Here is a 17,859-nt window from a genome sequence, read left to right on the forward strand (position 1 = left end):
GCTCGTGTGTGTCCTACCTGTGCTTCAGTGTGTCTTTTATTTGTGTGTTTAATTCCAGCGCGGTGTGAGTCTCAACTACTATAGTCACTCTGCTGACGTCTTTTCCTCCACACTTTCTCTTCCGGAAACATAAGTGCCAAAACCATGAGTAGAAAATTAGAAACACATAACGCACTTTATCAAAATAATTCAACTTGCCTATTCAAATCACACAGGGAAACGCAGCTCTGAAACCATTACTTCTGCTAAGTATTGTAGCCAAAGGTCAGCAGAAAATCTAGAGTTAGTTCCGCCTCACTCCAGAAGTATATGTTGTAATCAGGGCTTACCCAGCCTCCGACTCATCAAAGTTTTCCTTTACCGACCTCATTCTGGTTCCTACTAAATGATAATTTTCTAAACCAGACCCACTCGAATTGAAACTTCCCTAAAATTCGCTCATACTGGCTCATTCAGACTCAGATACATGGCCTAATCCAAGTCTGAGTGAGCCGTAGTTAGTCTGCTAATGAGTTTATTTGCCAGTATGTGATTCTACCAAGGCTACATTGAAAATTGTCAAACGCTGCCGCCACTCGCTCTGGGGCCACTGACTGCCACACTTCACGTCGATGAAGGCGAGCCATGTCTACGCCATTTTATCCCGCCTATCTGTGTGAAGGACAGTTCTTCGGAAGTACCACGCAGGTTTCATCGACACCCTCAGCCGAGAATCCGCAGATATTTTGCAGTGAAACTGATGACTGGGATGTGATAGGTAGATTTGAGATGTATAAGATGAATAGATAAACTATTTTATTAGGGGAACAGAGGGGCAAAAGTCCCTGATTGAAAGATCAGAGAAGGGGAGGGGTGAGGGGCCCACACTAAATCCCGCTTGCCAATCCGCTGCTAACTAAAGCTGCGTGAAACCTCTTTCATTGTCTGAGCCATAGTATAGTTGCCGCGCTTGAGTATGGAGGGTTCAGAACAAATGTCGGTCAGATAAAAGCATCAAACGACGAAAGAGTTCACTGTTGGCCGAGTTTGTGCTCAAGTAGCCTTTCTTTCTGAAAATTACGAGCACTGAGGCCCGTGTGCATTTGCAAAGTTGGTTCTGGTTGCTTTTGAAGATCTAAGCAGGACGTGCTTACCTTCCTATCAATATTCATCACTCGAAGCTAAGCGTATACGAGTGGTGCTGTGCACGCCAAGAACTGGGGCAATTATTCAAAAGATGCATTCTGCTCCTAATATATTTCCTCAGTTTTCATTTCTGAATAGACTTGTAAAATTTATGACTGCGGACGGAAACTTTGAAACAGTTCATCAGAGCGTAGAAATATTCCATTTCGGATCACTCTCTTACATTCTGGAAATTTTCTTTTGCTATGTCCATGACATGTTCATAGTAAACGAGAACTATTTCAAAAAAAAAAACGCCAGGCCTGCACGGTAGGCGCCGCCCAATCGCAGCGAAAGCTTGAAGAGCAGCCTTTCAGAGCCTTTCAAAAACACTCATTGGGTAACTACTGCAAGCAAACTTGCTTGTGCCCACTAGGGCATTAATAATAAACTTTTCGGTAGTAGGCTGACAACTGTGCTATTTTTTTTTCATTCTTCTGAGAAGCGTCGTATCCGCTTAACACTAGGAATTTTGTGCCAATTGTCCATGCAGTGGCTGACGACGATGAGGAATTATGGCTGAAGTGGGTATGTACCGCAATTAATAGGGAACCAAGAACAAGCTTTTGTAATTGGTTGGAGCATTGCATGGCCCCTTCGTTACGCTAATCGCATTGTGCGACGACCGATTGTTCTTTCGCTGTTGTAAAACGCTCTATAAGCCGTATTAACGCGATTGCTTTCCTGACATCCTGCCTAAGGCAACTTCGACAAGTCGCAAGCAACGGAGAAGCTCAGTGGTAGAATACTGGGATAGCACCCAGCGGACCCACTTTGGAGCCCCACTGTGCCAATGGTGCTAGGTCTTGTCTGCCTAAGGCAAGTTTGACAAAAAGTTACAAGCAGCGGTGTAACTCAGTGGCAGAATATAGGGCTGTCACCGAGCGGACCCGGGTTCAAGCCCCACTGTGGCATTGGTGCAAGGTTTTTTTTTCTAATTTCACGTAATGTGGTTACGGACTCCAGCGGCAGCGGTGGTGGACAGCATGCAACTGCACGTGACCCGAGTTGTGGTCTCATAACAGCTTTCGTTGTAAAACACAGTATGTTGCAGTTTCACTAACAGTGTGCTTCCAAGTTCAAACAGGTCTGCTCGGTATAACGTTGTTGATGATGATAATGTTTGATGTTTTGTGGCGCAAAGGCCGTTTCATGGCCGAAGAGCGCCAGTTCATGGTACTAGAAATGTGGACGATGACTGTGATAAGCGGCTGTATAAGGACCTTAAAATTCCTCACGCTAAGGCAGGTAAAAAACATAGAAGTAATAAAATCACGACCGTGTATTCAAATATGTGTAGTGTCGATGGGTGATGAAAGTTTGTGATAGTAGAAACCGTGCTGAACATGTATGGCATTAGCACAAGTGCCTAGATTATGACCAACTTTGCGTCCAAGAGCTGTGAGGCAAGTGCTTTGTTCTGTGCAGGTACTGGAGCAGAGACCTCTCTGGAGAGGTCGTGCTACAGAATGCCCGGGTATATGACGTGAATGTGATGGACGTTTCTCAAAAACGCTAAGAACGATTTATGTTTGAAAAGTGATCCCCTACCGACGAACATTGCAGGATGAAGTGGTATTTGTTAATAGAAAGTGTGGTCTTCTCAACGTGTCTAATTGTTTACACAGGATTAAATTGGGAACCAGAGTGAGTGCTTCTTCACATGTGTCTAACAAAGGTGCATCGCCACCAGACAAAAGAGATGAATGTGTTGTGTGTGTGTGTGTATATCCTGTTCTTAACCTTGTAAGTATCACTTCTGTGTGACGTTTTATGATACTGGCGGCCAATGACCAAGTTGCGGCTTGATAACATGCAGTTTATTACCTGTTAGTGTGTTCCTTGAGCTCTGCTGATAACCCCTGAGCTTTCACTTAGAAAAGGCCTCAAATCAAGTGGAGGAATCGGTATCAATGTATTGGTGGTATTGGCTTCGTTGACCGATTCAGCAAGCTGGTCCACCAAAATACTGCCTTGTACCTTGCGGTGTCCTGGTACCCACAAAAACTACAACATTCTGTTTAGATGAGTATACTGTACATAAACGTGAGTAAAGTAAGACAAGGACAGCGTTTTTGTGCTTTTAAGAGCTTTCAGAGCTTTTAAAACGTTTAGGGAATCTGTGTATAATATGTCCTTCGTAGTTTTATTCGTTTAATGTGTTTAACGGCCACGAGTATCGCATAAGCTTTGCCAGTCAAAATGCTTGTATCAGAGTGTAGTACACAGGCTTTCAAAAAAGATGGGCCAATGTCTGCGTACGACACGGAACAGTTGGACTTTCAGGCATCTGTAAAGTTCTCAGGACACGTGTATTTATTATGTAGTTCCAGGAAGAATGTCTGAATATGTGCAATGTGAGCGTGCTATGTAACCTCCAGGAAAGACACGTTACAATCTATCGCTTGTCAGTGCCATGGTGGCATGAAGGCTGCTGGAGCTATCAAACGGAGTTCAAGTGGCGCACCGGTTTCATTCGCCAGGCCCCTCACACGCAGCAAGTAAGGCTGTCTCATAGAAGGCCGATTTTCAAACGCAGCAGAACTTGGCATGTCATTTATTGTAGAATGGGAAGGGTGTTTCTTTTCTGTACCCACGTTAAGATAATATTTAAAAGATATGTAACATGTCTGTCGATGGAGGGACCATTTGTTTGATTTCACGTAAAGGCTCTCCACTCGGCTAGTGCAAAAAGCACGCATAGAGAGACAGATGCCTAGATTATGAGCAGGGTCAAGCATTTTAACGGCAGTAGGTGCCACAGAGTGATATGCTATTGCCCCATAGTCTAGGTGGGTACGTATGAGGTCATTATACAAATTCATTAAGCACTTCTTGTCGCTTTCGCATGCAATGCGTGACAACACGTTTAGCTAGAACATATATGGCTTTTATTCACTTCTTTTCAAATACTTGATGTGTGGTATGAAGCTTAGCTTAGTGTCCAATATTAGGCCTAAGAATTCATGTTCAGTATTAGCCACAAGACGTTGCCCATGCAGTTGAATATCAGGTTTAGAATGAATACCTCTCTTCCTGGAAAACAAGACACACGTGCTTTTCTGTGCATTCAGCCATAACCCGTTTTATTCTGCCCAATTTAAGACTTTGTTCAAAGCAAGTTAAACCTGCTGCTAACACATGGCCAGATTACAAGACTGGAAACGAAGCTGGACATCACCGACATATGTGCAGTAAAACACATTACGAGGAGTGAACAAGTGCAAAGAATTCATTTTCTTAAGAAAAATTGTGCATCTGAGTACAACACCTTGCGGCACACTTGTTTCTTGGACAAATGTTTGGAAAAAAACGCTGCCAAAGCGAACACAGAATGTCCAAGTAGACAACTAACTTGCAAAATCTGCAAAACAAGTAAATCTGCAAAACGAGGACCCTTGCAGTAGTTGTCGCCAAGTCCTAGCCATGTATCCAAACGCATTTTGAGCGCGTGTGTAACTGCTACACTGGTAGTTTGTAAACATGTGAGTTATTTACCATTATTTTTCTAATCACTATAATTCACTCTTACGCCTGCTTCAGCCACTGTACCATCCTTTCAAATTATAGTCAATCATCTGCGCAATGAAAGTGCATATAATTGAATTCTGGGATCTCAAAGCATGGTTCGACTGCAATGTTTGGCAGAATTTACTCAAAAACCACCATAGAAACGTCACCAGATGATCATAACTTCACAAAATTAGAACGGGGGATCACAATGAAGTAGCAATAGAGGAGCCAAGCCGCCAAAACTATTTTATTGTGATACCAATAATAAAGCCACCCTCGATTTAATTCTGCCGCCGTTAACAGCGTAAACGTCACGCACCGTATGTTTATACGTATCTATATATATGAAAAAGCAAGAAAGAAAAAAATCATGAAAAAATTTTGCCCCGTATCTGCATGTAATCTGCAAATGTCGAAAGACGATAGCCTTGCGTGTGGAGAGAGTGAACAAAACATTTATTTGGTGTTCTGCGCAAGAATATCGGTGACTGGTATTCCGGAGGCACTGCGTTAGAGTGCCTTGGCCGCGCACCGGAGACTCTCGAGCGTATCAAGTCATATCACACGGGAGCCATGAGCGCCATCTGGTCTTTTCTTTGGAGAACAAAGCGCGTGGCCGTGCGCGCCTGTCTCGGAGGTGATAAGGTGTAGAACGCGAGGTGACGGGTAGGTGCCGGGCCATCTCGTCTTAGCAAAGCGTCGGAAACACTTCCCGTTCCGTGCAAGCGTTGCATGGTAAGCGCAGCGGGATTAGCGCTACGGTCCTTAAAATTACTTAGGTAGGCATTTTCTAGTAAGAGATGCATGTGCAGAATATATGCGAGTTGTTATGGTGCCACAGCCACGCGAAATAATTGCTTTTGAATTGCCAATTGCATAAGCATGAATGCTCAACCTTGAGCAACATTAGTGGTCGCTGCGGATGGAGTCAGCCGTTTCAAGTACCCGATGCCGGTAGGAGTGAACAAACAGACAAATGTATAGACAGACAGACACATCAAACTTTCTGCGTCGAAGGTCCCCGAGAAAGACTATCGTTTTTAAAACATTGCGGCGCACAGAATTGAATCTTGAACCTCTGCGTCGTGAAAGCGAGTCGTTAACCACACCACTGAGCCACCCCGGAGCACATTCTTCAACTTTCAACCGGTGCGCTACTTATATCTATTTCCGGAGCCCTCCACTACGGCGTCTTTTATATACATATGGTGCTTGCTTTTGGGACGTTAAACCCCACATATCAATCATCAATCAACTTGCTAAACTTTGCAAAGATTTCAGGCGTATTAAGACGACGACTTCCGCTTAGAGAATAAACCACATCAAGGTGGTAGTGTACCACTGTGTGCACTTCGGCCATGTTTCATAATAGTGTATCCAGAAACCGCGTTTAAGGGAAACCATTATTGGGAACTCTACATTTCTTTCCCCAATATTGTGTCATTGAGGACGACCGAAAGCGACGTCAAATGCATTTTAATTGTAGTTCAATAAAAGAAACGAAAAAGTTGTAAAAATTTAGTTCGGCCTTTAGTGCTTTGTAAAGAGTTACAGGTAAAGGTTGCAGATTCCAGCACAAACAAAGTACTACGCTATCTACACGGCACCGTTCCAATATAACTGAGCAAGTATTTAGCAGATTTGTAAGATGAAAAACGTCGCAATTTGTGATGGTATGTCTGAAGTTTCATAAACTGTTGCGTTAGAAAAAGGGTCGTCATGTAGGATTTCGAGTCTAACCACATTGAACGACAGCTTGTGATACGTAATCTTTCTTCAATGACAGCTCTGCTGACAAGAAGTGTTATGACAGTAACAACAGCAAAGAACAGAACAGCTGCTCTGTAATATATTTTTGGCCTTCATAATAATGAAGAATAGGCTACATTACTAGCATAATGAAGAGCAGAAAGGGGCCTTTAAATTATCACGTATTTTCCTTCACACTGCCATAAAGGCGGAACCAACAACGAACAATCCTTGAAAGATGCATCTTATTGAATATCATTTAATACATTCTGCACTCCATACAAAATGTTGTGGATTTCAAAGTTGCCTTCTTTGAGTATAACGAATCTTCATTTCTCCAAAAAAATAAAAGCAGAGTTATGAGAAACCACTTTTTAAAAGTCCGGCGTCTCTTCACCGAGAAATCCACAAGCTACTCAAGATTTCGCAATGGGATGCCCGGACATCAAACATGACACTAAAGATGCATGCGACTTAGAGTTGCTTCTGCTTCAAAGTGGACATAAGTATGAACTGCTCAGTGACTAGCGGTGCTTTAGACTAACAAAAAACGAATAGAACAACTTCAGTTTTTTTAAATAGTGCTTCGAAGCTCGCAATGTCGGGGTCAACATAGGTGGGAGAATCCCTAATTCCAGAATTGTTCTGGCCATGATCACTTCACTCGCGGCGAGTCCTCGTTGCTCGTCTAGGTGTAGATCGTAAATAACCATCTTACATTTTTTCGTGACAACGTTGTTCTTGTATATTACGTGTGCCAGTGCGTCTCGCAAGTCGTATATCAGGCAGTTGCAGGCATGCACGGGATACGTACAACTGGACCCTGTTGCGGTCGGGCCGCTGTCACTACTATGGCGTAGTGCGTTGAGGTCACGGGTAACCAAGGTCCCTACTTTTGGGTAGCGCGTGTTTATCAGCTCGCGGCTTCAAATGCGAAGAGCTGAGAGACGGAGCGGACAAAGAGACGGTGAGTTAAGGCAACATTTTTGTATTGCCATTGCATTATTCGCACTGGGGCAATCAGCCTAAGGGGCTCGAAGAGCCAGCATGTCTTCGCGCGCTCTGACGCTATTGTCTCTGTGACGTACTCGTCTGCTGCGTGGCGCCACACCGCTCGGATCATTTATAGGCCCTGGCTAACCCTTACGCTCACAACATCCACCAAGGAACGCCGATTTGCATTGCGTCAGCAGACTTCAATCAGGAATGCCTCAATCCTTGCGTCCCATCGATGGATTGTACTCAAGGGCCTGTGATATTGCCACACGTTGCGTAAGACACGCCGGGCAAGATGGCGGCGACTGCATCGTGGTTTTGGACTCGGACCCTTGGATAGCTTGGCATGCTTTGCGCACGACGCGGTTGCCAGAGATGGCGTCAGCCTCGCTCGCTCGCTGGTTTTGACGCCGGTTGCCTTTCCAGTAGTAATGAAGTTCGGTTCGGATTCCAAGGCATAACAGCAGCCCTACCACCAGATAATGCAGCGGAAAGACAAGCAGCTTTTATGTGGATTGAATGTCATGCACTCTCGGTCGCCAGGCACCTCCAGGGTCACCTCCTGTGCCCTGGGGCAGGATGTGACTCCAGACTCAGTCCTGCGAACAGATCTTATTCTTGAAAAAGGACTCCCACCTCCACTGGCCTGTCGCCAAAACTTGTCGACCAGCTTCACTTGACTCTTCTAAAAATTTCTGATTCAGCCTTCGTTGATAGTTCTGCAACTTGGCAAGAACAGAACAGAAAAAAAAACGCCTGGCCTGCGTGGACGCGCACCACAGTGACAGCAAAAGCTGTAAGAGCCAACTTTCAGAACCTTTTCTGAACACTCATTGAGTAACTGCTATTAAGCACACTGCTGGTACCCACTACGGATGTATTAAAATTATTTCTGGCTGCTAGGCCAGCATTCGCTATAGTAAAGTTCATCATTCTTCTCATAAACGTGGTATCCGCTTAGTACTTGCAAGGAATTTTGTGCGAATAATTCATGCGGTGGCCGATGACGATGAGAAACTATTCATTAAGTGGGTATGCGCCACAGTGGTTAGATGAACAAGAACAAGCTTTTGTAATGCGTAGGAGCATTGGACAACCCACTTGTTACGCCATTCGCGTTGTGTGATGCCTGGTTGATAATTAACTGTTCTAAAACGCTTTATCACTCCTATTAATGTGATTCTTTTCGCGACATCAAGCCTTCCTAAGGCAAATTTGCGGAGAAGCCCCCAGCGCCGGCATGGCTCAGTCAATCATGCGACTTTTCCATAATGAATATAGACACGCTGAGCTACCACGGTCGACGAGATCTGTCTTCCGAGAAGCAGCTGCTCAAGTGCGCTGTGTTGTCGAGACTTTTGACCCCGTTCCGGAGTGCCTTTCCGTTCTTGACGCTTGTGTGTGTTTGCCTGACTTCTGATGAAGTATGTACTGTATACTTTACTGGTGACAATGTCATTCATTAAAGAAAAAATTACCGGCATGGCTCAGTGGTAGAATACTGGGCTGGCACATATCGGACCAGAGTTAGATCCCCAGTGTGTTCGGTACTTACTTTTTTCTTATTTCGTGTGATAGTGAATACGGACTCTGGCAGCGGCGAACAACTACGGCGCCACGGGTGAACCGAGTTGTGATCTCTTAGGAGCGTTCGCTCTAAAAAAGCTGCCATCTTCGTACTTTCTTTATGCTTAGCACTGCTAGTGCTGAGCTGCCTTAATTGTATTTATTTGTTATTGATTTATGTGAGCGCAAAATCAGGGGGAGCTTGAGAGAGAATAATTTACGACTGCATACATAATAAACAACGCGGTGAGGTAAGTTCATCAAGAATCAAGGTGCATATATACTTTACAGAGCCTTCGCAAGCGTAGCCACCAACCTTGTCTCAAGGGCCGCCCTCGGACCCTACTTTCCGTGGATGATAACAAAATCATTGCGGCACCCTGCGATGCCAAAGGAGCTGCAGCTAAATCGCAGCCTGCACAGACTTTCGCCATCTGTAGAAACACTCAAAGTGGAGAAGGCAATTTCTTTCTTTCATGGTGTCTCACAATAAAAAAAAATGTATGCGAACATGCACGTAATGTTAATGCAATATTGGGCACGTAGCTGATTACAGTCAATCATGCGTGTGCAGCCCAAGCGCTTCACCTACTCACAGACGGAAAAAAAACTAACAAGTTTATCATCCTGTGCGCTTTGTCATAGGAGCTCAATGTGTATCGAGCTGACAAGATATAACTGTGCTAATAAGTGTCAGTTTACCTGCCTGAAACTTTTTGTTCATAGATGAATGGAGAATATAGAATGTAGGTATGAAAACATCAGCCACCCTCTTCCATTATTTTACGTTTGTACACTCATTTGGCAACCTTCATGTTTTGAAATTTTGCACGTTTTTGAAGTATTTAAAACCCTTTTTTCGCTCTACGCAACACAAGTTTGTGCATTTTATTGAATGATAAGGTACAATTTCAGTATTAGGCCAATGTCATGAACAAAGCCAGCCATATTAACATGAACAAAGCCAGCCAAACGAGGAAAACAAATTAGCAGATCCTACGATGAGAGGAATCGATTATATCCAAAGCAAGAATGAGGAAGCTTGATATATCACTTCAAAATCAGCACAACTTAACGAGGTGGACGTAAGCTATGCTGTACATGACTTCCTTGTCAAGATTATAATGTTTGGACGTGTCATTTACCTTAGTCTTCTACACATCACGTGATACCAAACTCGGTATATGTGGATCTGCAAAATGGCCACGAGCGCGCAGTGAGTCCAGCATGAAGTCGTATTTTACATACCACGCATATTTTAACTATTATCTTTGGATGTGTCAAATACCTTAATTGATTGATTTGTGGGGTTTAACGTCCAAAAACCACCATATGATAATGGGAGACGCCGTAGTGGAGGGTTCCGGAAATTTCGACCACCTGGGGTTCTTTAACGTGCACCCAAATCTGAGCACACGGGTCTACAACATTTCTGCCTCCATAGGAAATGCATCCGCCACAGCTGGGATTCGAACCCGGGACCTGCGGGTCAGCAGCTGAGTACTTTAGCCACTAGACCACCGCAGCGGGGCGTGTTAATTACCTTCGTCATCTGTTTATGTCACGTAATACCACGCTTGGTGTATGTGAAGCTAGCGAAATGGCCGCGAGCACGCAATGAGCGTGTCATGTAGTCATGTTTTACATGATCCATAAATCATGTTTATCATGATTGGACGTGTCATTTGCCTTTGTCGTCTATTCACGTCAGGCTATATGAAATTTGGTATATGTGGAGCTAGCGAAACAGCCATGAGCGTGCTATGCAGCGTAGGATGTAGTCATGTTGCCCATGATACGCAAGTCACGGTTATCACGTTTGGACGTCGTCCATCCACGCACCAAATTTCGTATATGTGAAGCTAGAGAAACGGCCTCGAGCGCATCATGAGTGTGAAATGTCGTCATGTTACGTGACATGCATCTCATGATTATAATGTTTGCACCAGTCACATACCTTCGTCATTCATTCACTTCCCGTAATACCAAATTTGGCAATGGCAATCGAGCAAAGCGACCGTAAGCAAACCATGAGCGCAGCGTGTAGTCATGACTTACAAATTTGACATACATGTAATAATAAACGTGTTAGGGTCTGTCAGTTTTGTTCACCTTGAGTCATACCATACCATACCAGTTTTGCCATATGTAATGTGAATGAAACCACCACAAGAGCAGCAAGGCATTGAAGTGTAAATTATCACATTCACGAAATACATATAATCATTTTTATGTTATGACTATTCACTTTCTTTCGTCATACTGTCCAATTATTTTGTACCAATTTTAGCATCAATACCAATATTGGAACGGCCAGTACATCCAAAATTTGTAGGTGGTTAGTCGTTATGTCGATAGATAAGCTCGAAGTGAACGAAAATCACTAAGAAATGCTTGGCATATAAAAACAGTATCAACCTCAACATCGATCAGCGATGCTTAGTTAGAATATTTAAAGCACCAGGAGTACACATACAAAACAATATTCATACCTTACTCTATAAGCTACAGCGAAAAATTAACTAAATGGAACTTGATCAGGCCCTCTGTGTTCCCATATCTAGCATGCAAGAAGGTAATCAGACATTGCTTTGAAAGCGCTCGTCGTACATCTGGTTCATCTGTCAAACTTGTACGGTGACTACACGCAACGTTATAATTTTTAATTCACTATATGCCACGGCGTTGCTTTGATCTCCTCCAAAATGATGATCTTCAGTATTAGTGAGATAGAAAGCTAATCAATGGGCACCCGCTAGATAAGAAGTCTCTAATTGCAGATATAGATGGTTACATTTCGAAAAAGGCTAAGCAGACAGAACGCAGCAGTTTCACTGAATGAAACCTTTTCAGTCGCACAGACACAAGCGTTTTCAAAGAGCCATCATTCTGTTTGGCTATTTTATGCCGAATGCACTAACGCAGTGATGCTCAAAATTGTGGCGAACTTGTCGACGGCGCAATGGGCTCAACTAATTGAACCCACCAGTTTTCATGTTGTACAGCGAAAAATGTTGGTGCTCTATGTTATGAGTTTAAATGCTGGTTGAGGTTTGATTTGACTCCTCATTTGCTTATAAGAACTTTGAATGTAGGAGCCCACTCACTGCTTAGAGAGCAAAAGAACTGGGACATTGAAGAGTCCTGTGTTTAAATTGAGCAATATGATGCCGAGTGCGACTCTTTTAAGGGTTTGACGATGGCCTAAGAGTGCCTCTGACAAGAAAGAAGGTAAAGTCAGAAGCATTGCGACAACTTGACTTTTGTCTCTCTTAAGTGACGGCCATTTCGCTTCGTGCCTACAGTCGAGCTGATTTCGATTGGCACCCAGAGTTGCAGAAGAGAAGTACATGCTGTTGTGTTTTTTTCGTCGGTAACGAACGTTTTCGAATATTAAATATTTCTGCAGTCATAAGCGTGCCTTCATAGCTTTACACTTAACATTTGAGAGTGAACATTGCTAATTGAGCCGAAAGCTTGAAAGGTTGGATAACAGCCATAATTATCTTTACCATGATCTGCAAATTGCGCTCTCTCACAGCTCTTCCTGCACGAACGCACTGATTGTTTCACGCAGCTCGGCGGAGCAGAGCCCTTGGATATCTGCGAATCGAGGAATGAAATGGCGACTGTACTGATGGTGTCGCATGTCCAGGGTCTTCTCTATAGTAGTCGCTTTCGAGACGAACTCTGGTACACTGTTTAGGGGTTCCGCAACAAGCCCACAAAAATGTTACTGTTTAACTCCTCGCATGAGGAAGCGAACTTGTTTGTCTTCAGGCATTTCGTGGTCTGCATATTGGAAGAGTCAGGTCGTTTCTTCTGTCAAGAGCATGACGCTTTCGTTGGGTATAGTTGATCTCGAGAGTCAAAAAGAGCTTCGTCTTTCTCTTTGCGCACGATTCTGGTGAAAATAGCAATGAGCCCAATTTGAAAAACTTCCCTTGACTTTATCGTCGACTCTTACTTCTCGAACCACGTTTTTGTGGCATCTTCTAAGGTAACGCAAAAGCATGCCTGGACTTGTCTTCATTGTTCGAATTCTTGAAGATGGCCACCTGTCTATACGCTTCCAACCAGATCTCCGGTTCCTCGCACGATGACCATCGGAATTTCGGTGGCTCATTTTGCTCGCTGAGGAGGAGGGGTGTAGGCTGCGCAAGTGTTGTCGCCGTGGTGGCTTGCTTCGTCGTGGCAGCTCGTGTGTTGTCTAGTAAGGGTCCGAGTGTGGGTTGAGGGCGGGGGAAGTTCTTGCAGTCTGTGGCTAGCTCGACTGTCACTGACGGTGTCGGTGTCTTCTTCACGACGTGGGCTGGGCTCACTGCTTCAAGGGGGTGTACAGAACATGGGCCAGGAAGCACCACCACCAAATTTCACGTGTCCGCGACGTCGAACTAGGTGACATAGTACAAGAGGGAGCTGTTTGTTTGGGCTAACTTGTGGCCAGGACACTGAACATCACACTACAGCAGTAAAATTGGTACTGATAGTGATGAACACAGCTTCGACCGTCAATTAACTAACAAGCGGTGAAGCGCGTTGGCATTTATACATGTGCCGTCGAATATTCCAGTCTTATCACTTGTCGTTGCGAAAGCTTTGGAATAACCTCGAGTGTTTGCGTCTATCACGCAATATTAAGAGAACAATCTACAGTAATCGCGAATCTTCTCGAACAGGGAGGCACAGTTCACGCTCAGCATTGCTGACAAGCTTCGCGGACGAAAACCGAATCGAACAAGGGCTCAATAAGGAACGCGCGTGGTAATACCAACTGGTTACCAGAACCTTTATTCATTTTGTGATGCATTCTGCTTGCTTTCCTATCTGTCACTTCTGTGCTATTTTTCGTACCATCACACGCTACCTAGCTTCAAAGTTTATCTCAGATACTCTTTTTATATTCTAAGTTTCCGTCCCAAGAGTCAGTACTTCTAAGGCGACCGTCAATATGACTCCAACAGAGGCATGTATTGGTCTGGCTCGATTCGTCTACTGGTGCAAGTATCGAGCAATTTATTACCGTAACGGATTGCCGAAAAAAATAGCATAGATGCTCCTTTTAATTGTTTGAGGCAGAGAGAACATCGCTGTGGTCTGACAGCAAGTGTTGCTGGGGTGACTGTACCGAAAGTGGTCAGTAGAGCGTTGCTATATAGGTTAGTTCTCCACGACGCTGGACAAATGTCTGTTAAAAAGGTTTTTTTTTGTCTAAGATACACGATAGTTTTTTATTACATGAAGTGATAAAAAATTATGCAACATTTGCATTCACTACTTATCAATAACTTATTTTGAGATTTTCGCGGCGGCTATAAAAAGTAATAATACTCTGCGTCACCTTCAACGACATAGAAAATGGTATCTCTAAGCAGAAATTTAGAGAGAAAGGGCCTCCAGTAGAGGCATTTTAGGCTCCCTTTTTGATTATAGTAATGCTGAAAAAACTTCCAGTGTGATGTTTTTAGAGATATGGCTCACATGTTGAGTTTTCAGTAAGTACATCAAAGGTGCGCTAAAGCGGTCACCTGCGTCTGAATGCGGCTGTAGCACAAAGAAATGCTTCGTTGCTCTTAGGAACACGCGCTATAAGTGCTGATATCGGTGCGGAGCGTATGAAGAAGGGAATGAAAATGCTCGCTCTACTGTGTATTGAAGGAGAAAGCAGTCAAAGTGCCAGGAAAAGTTACTTATTCACTGTGTTTATATCTTTGTTTTATACGGATTCTATGTTTGTTACAATACAACCTATTTATCATGTTCAATCAAATGTGCGACTGACCACGTGGTCGTACGACAATAAAAGCGTGTTATCAGATGTTATTTGTTCATATTTATCCCTCAACAACACAGGAGCATTTTGCAGCCAGCGGTTTATGTTATTTGTGCTGCAGTTTGTAGTCAAAGCACCAGTAGCGTAGCCAGGGGCGCCAGGGTTCTATACATCCTGAAACCTGTTCTGCATTTCTTGTCTATATATGCATGCGCACATATAAACAGTGATGTGATAAACGCGCAAAAGATCTTCATTTCTACGATGTGTGCGGTGGTGAAAGACAACGATGAGGACGCCGGTGCATGTGCAAGCATGCGTGGTTAACTTGAAAGGCATAGAAGAGAAACGAGAGCCTCGTGTGGGCACGAGGACAAGGCAGAGTGTAGAGTGCGTGGAGTGGAGTGCCAGACAATTGCGAAGGTGGTGTTCCTTTGGGCGGAACCAAGGAGGAGGTGGTCAAAAGGTCAAGAGTCCGAGCGGCCTGCTTCGCTTCACCTCAAGCTTCGACGGCCCACGGAGCCAGCGGCAAGCTACCGCAACCACCAGGTTCACTGTCGGACGTAAGCCCGAGTGCTTGGCTGTGGTACCCGGTCAGCGCATCTCAGGAGAAGTCTTCGTCGCCTACCTGCTTCATCGTGCATACACCTGAGCATTGCCCTACCCTTCGTAAAATTTCTGTGGTGCCGACATAACCACGTTTTAACTCTTCCACGTAGACAAGTCCCGCATAACTTTCAAGCACTTACCGGTGAAACGCTCTCGTGTTAGGACTCGGAATTTGCGTAAATTTTAATGTTATTTTCGGGTTTTATCATGTTATGTTTCCATATAGTATCCTTGTTGTCTGTATACTTTCGTGTGTAGTTACGATAAAGCGAATAAAACATGAAACAGCCTCGCCATTTTTCGTACAGACGTTTTCATCTCTGAGGCAACAAAGTTCGTAGAATGCAAATTTTTGAATAATCCCATCACAATGCACCTAAGGTGGGGTGAGGCTGATTTCTCTTGTTTCAAAAGGAAGATAACAACCAACACATGGGTCCCGCCAAAGGAGTCTAGTGCCTAAGGTACTACTCGGCTTCTTACCTACAGGTCAAGAGATCGAAAATCAACTGAGGTGGTGCATTTTATATGGAGGCGAAAATGCTGTAGGCCCATGGGGTGAGATTTGGGTGCTCGTTAAATAGCCCCACGTAATCAAAATTTCTGGAGCTCTCCTTTACGGCGTCTCTCATAATCATATGACCGTTTTGGGACGTTAAACTCCACATATTCATCTACCACCACAAGTATTTAAGTGAGCTGAGTAGCGTCGATGAAAAGCTAGGCCTCACTATAGAAAAACAGAGGGAGTGGATGCGAGAGTAGGAAGCTTGTGAACGAGAGGAGCGTGCCGGCGAACACGAGGCTCTACGTGAGCAGGCAGAGCGAGCGTAAGGCGCGTGCAGGTCACGAGCAAGAGGAGCGCGATGCACGTTCCCAACATGAGGCAGAGCTGGCTCGCGAGAACGTCATCAGCATTATCACCATCATCATCAGCCTGACTACGTCCACTGCAGAAGAAAGGCCTCTCCCATGTTCCGCCAGTTAACCCTGTCACGTGCTTGCTGCTGCCAATTTATACCCGCAAGCTTCTTAATCTCATCTGCCCACCTAACCTTCTGTCTTCCTCTAACCCGCTTGCTTTCTCTGGGAATCAAGTTAGTTACCATTAATGACCAGTGGTTATCTTGTCTACGCGCTACATGCCCGGCCCATGTCCATTACTTCTTCTTGATATCAGCAATGATATCATTAACCCCCGTTTGTTCCCTAATCCACTCTACTCTCTTCTTTTCTCTTGAGGTTACACCTACCATTTTTCTTTCCATTGCTCGCTGCGTAGTCTTCAATTTAAGCTGAACACTTTTTGTAAGTCTCCAGGTTTCTGCTCCGTAGCTAAGTACCGGCAAGATACAGCTGTTATATACTTTCCTCTTGAGGGATAGTGGCAATCTACCTGCCATAATTCGAGAGTGCTTTTCAAACGTGCTCCACCCTATTCTTATTCTTCTAGTTAATCCAATCTCGTGGTTCGGCTCCACGGTTATTACATTCCATAAGTAGACATAGTCTTCTACAACTTGGAGTGCACTATTAGCTATCTCGAAGTGCTGCGCTCTTCCGTGGTTGTTGTACATTACTTTCGTTTTCTGTAGATTTCGTTTTCTTCCGCGAGAATATGGCGTTGAACAAAAAAAAGTTGTCATTTCAATTCCGTCTTGCGGAAGCTGAGGCACGTTTTGATAGAAAAGAAGACTTAGCGGTCGTGAAGAAGTATTCCCCACCATTGCAAGCAGCTCCTCAACCCACAAAGCCTGGGTGTCAAGGGAAAAAAAGAATGTTCTAATGCTTTATCCAAGCTGTCTGCAAGGACGACAGGGCACCACTTACCTGAAGGTAAACTTCCCAATGCACCATGCATAGTCAATGCGTGAGAGGCTAGAAACAGTTTTGCGGAGCTTGATCAGGCAAAGGACCTCTTCGAAATACAAGAACAGGAGTGTTACCTCCAGGATATGTTGTGGAACTTCCCAGAGCATGGACAGTGTACTGAAGTACGGTTGCCTCAGAATAGCTCCATTGAAAAATGAAATGGTAATCAGGATGATAGCAGCGAATTCTTTAAAAAACGTGCTAAATATTTGTAGCGTATTATTTCGTAGCATTGGATGGGATATCTAGTATAGCACTATTTTGGTGGCAGATTAAGTGAAGGACACACAATTGGAGCAATAGTGCCCCATTTGGAATGTAAATACAGATATGATAAGCCAGAGATAGTTAAAAAAGGGGTATGCAAACACACTTGCAAGTATGCCGTCGCATATGCGGAAGATAGTATGTGATGACCTGTCTGGGCAGGTTGATTCCAATGGAAAGTGAGATTGTGCTTAATACAGCCCCGATTGCGCCTCTGGGGTAGAAGGTGGCAAATTGATTTCAAAGCAAAACGAGAAATTCCCAAACTTCCCATGCTGGGAAACACCATTCGGACGCTCATGCCTCGATGTGTCTCGCACAGCCGGATCTAGTAAATTCATTCTTGGGCT

Source organism: Rhipicephalus microplus, chromosome 5 (genome assembly GCF_043290135.1).
Source record: "Rhipicephalus microplus isolate Deutch F79 chromosome 5, USDA_Rmic, whole genome shotgun sequence".
Taxonomy (NCBI): Eukaryota; Metazoa; Arthropoda; class Arachnida; order Ixodida; family Ixodidae; genus Rhipicephalus; species Rhipicephalus microplus.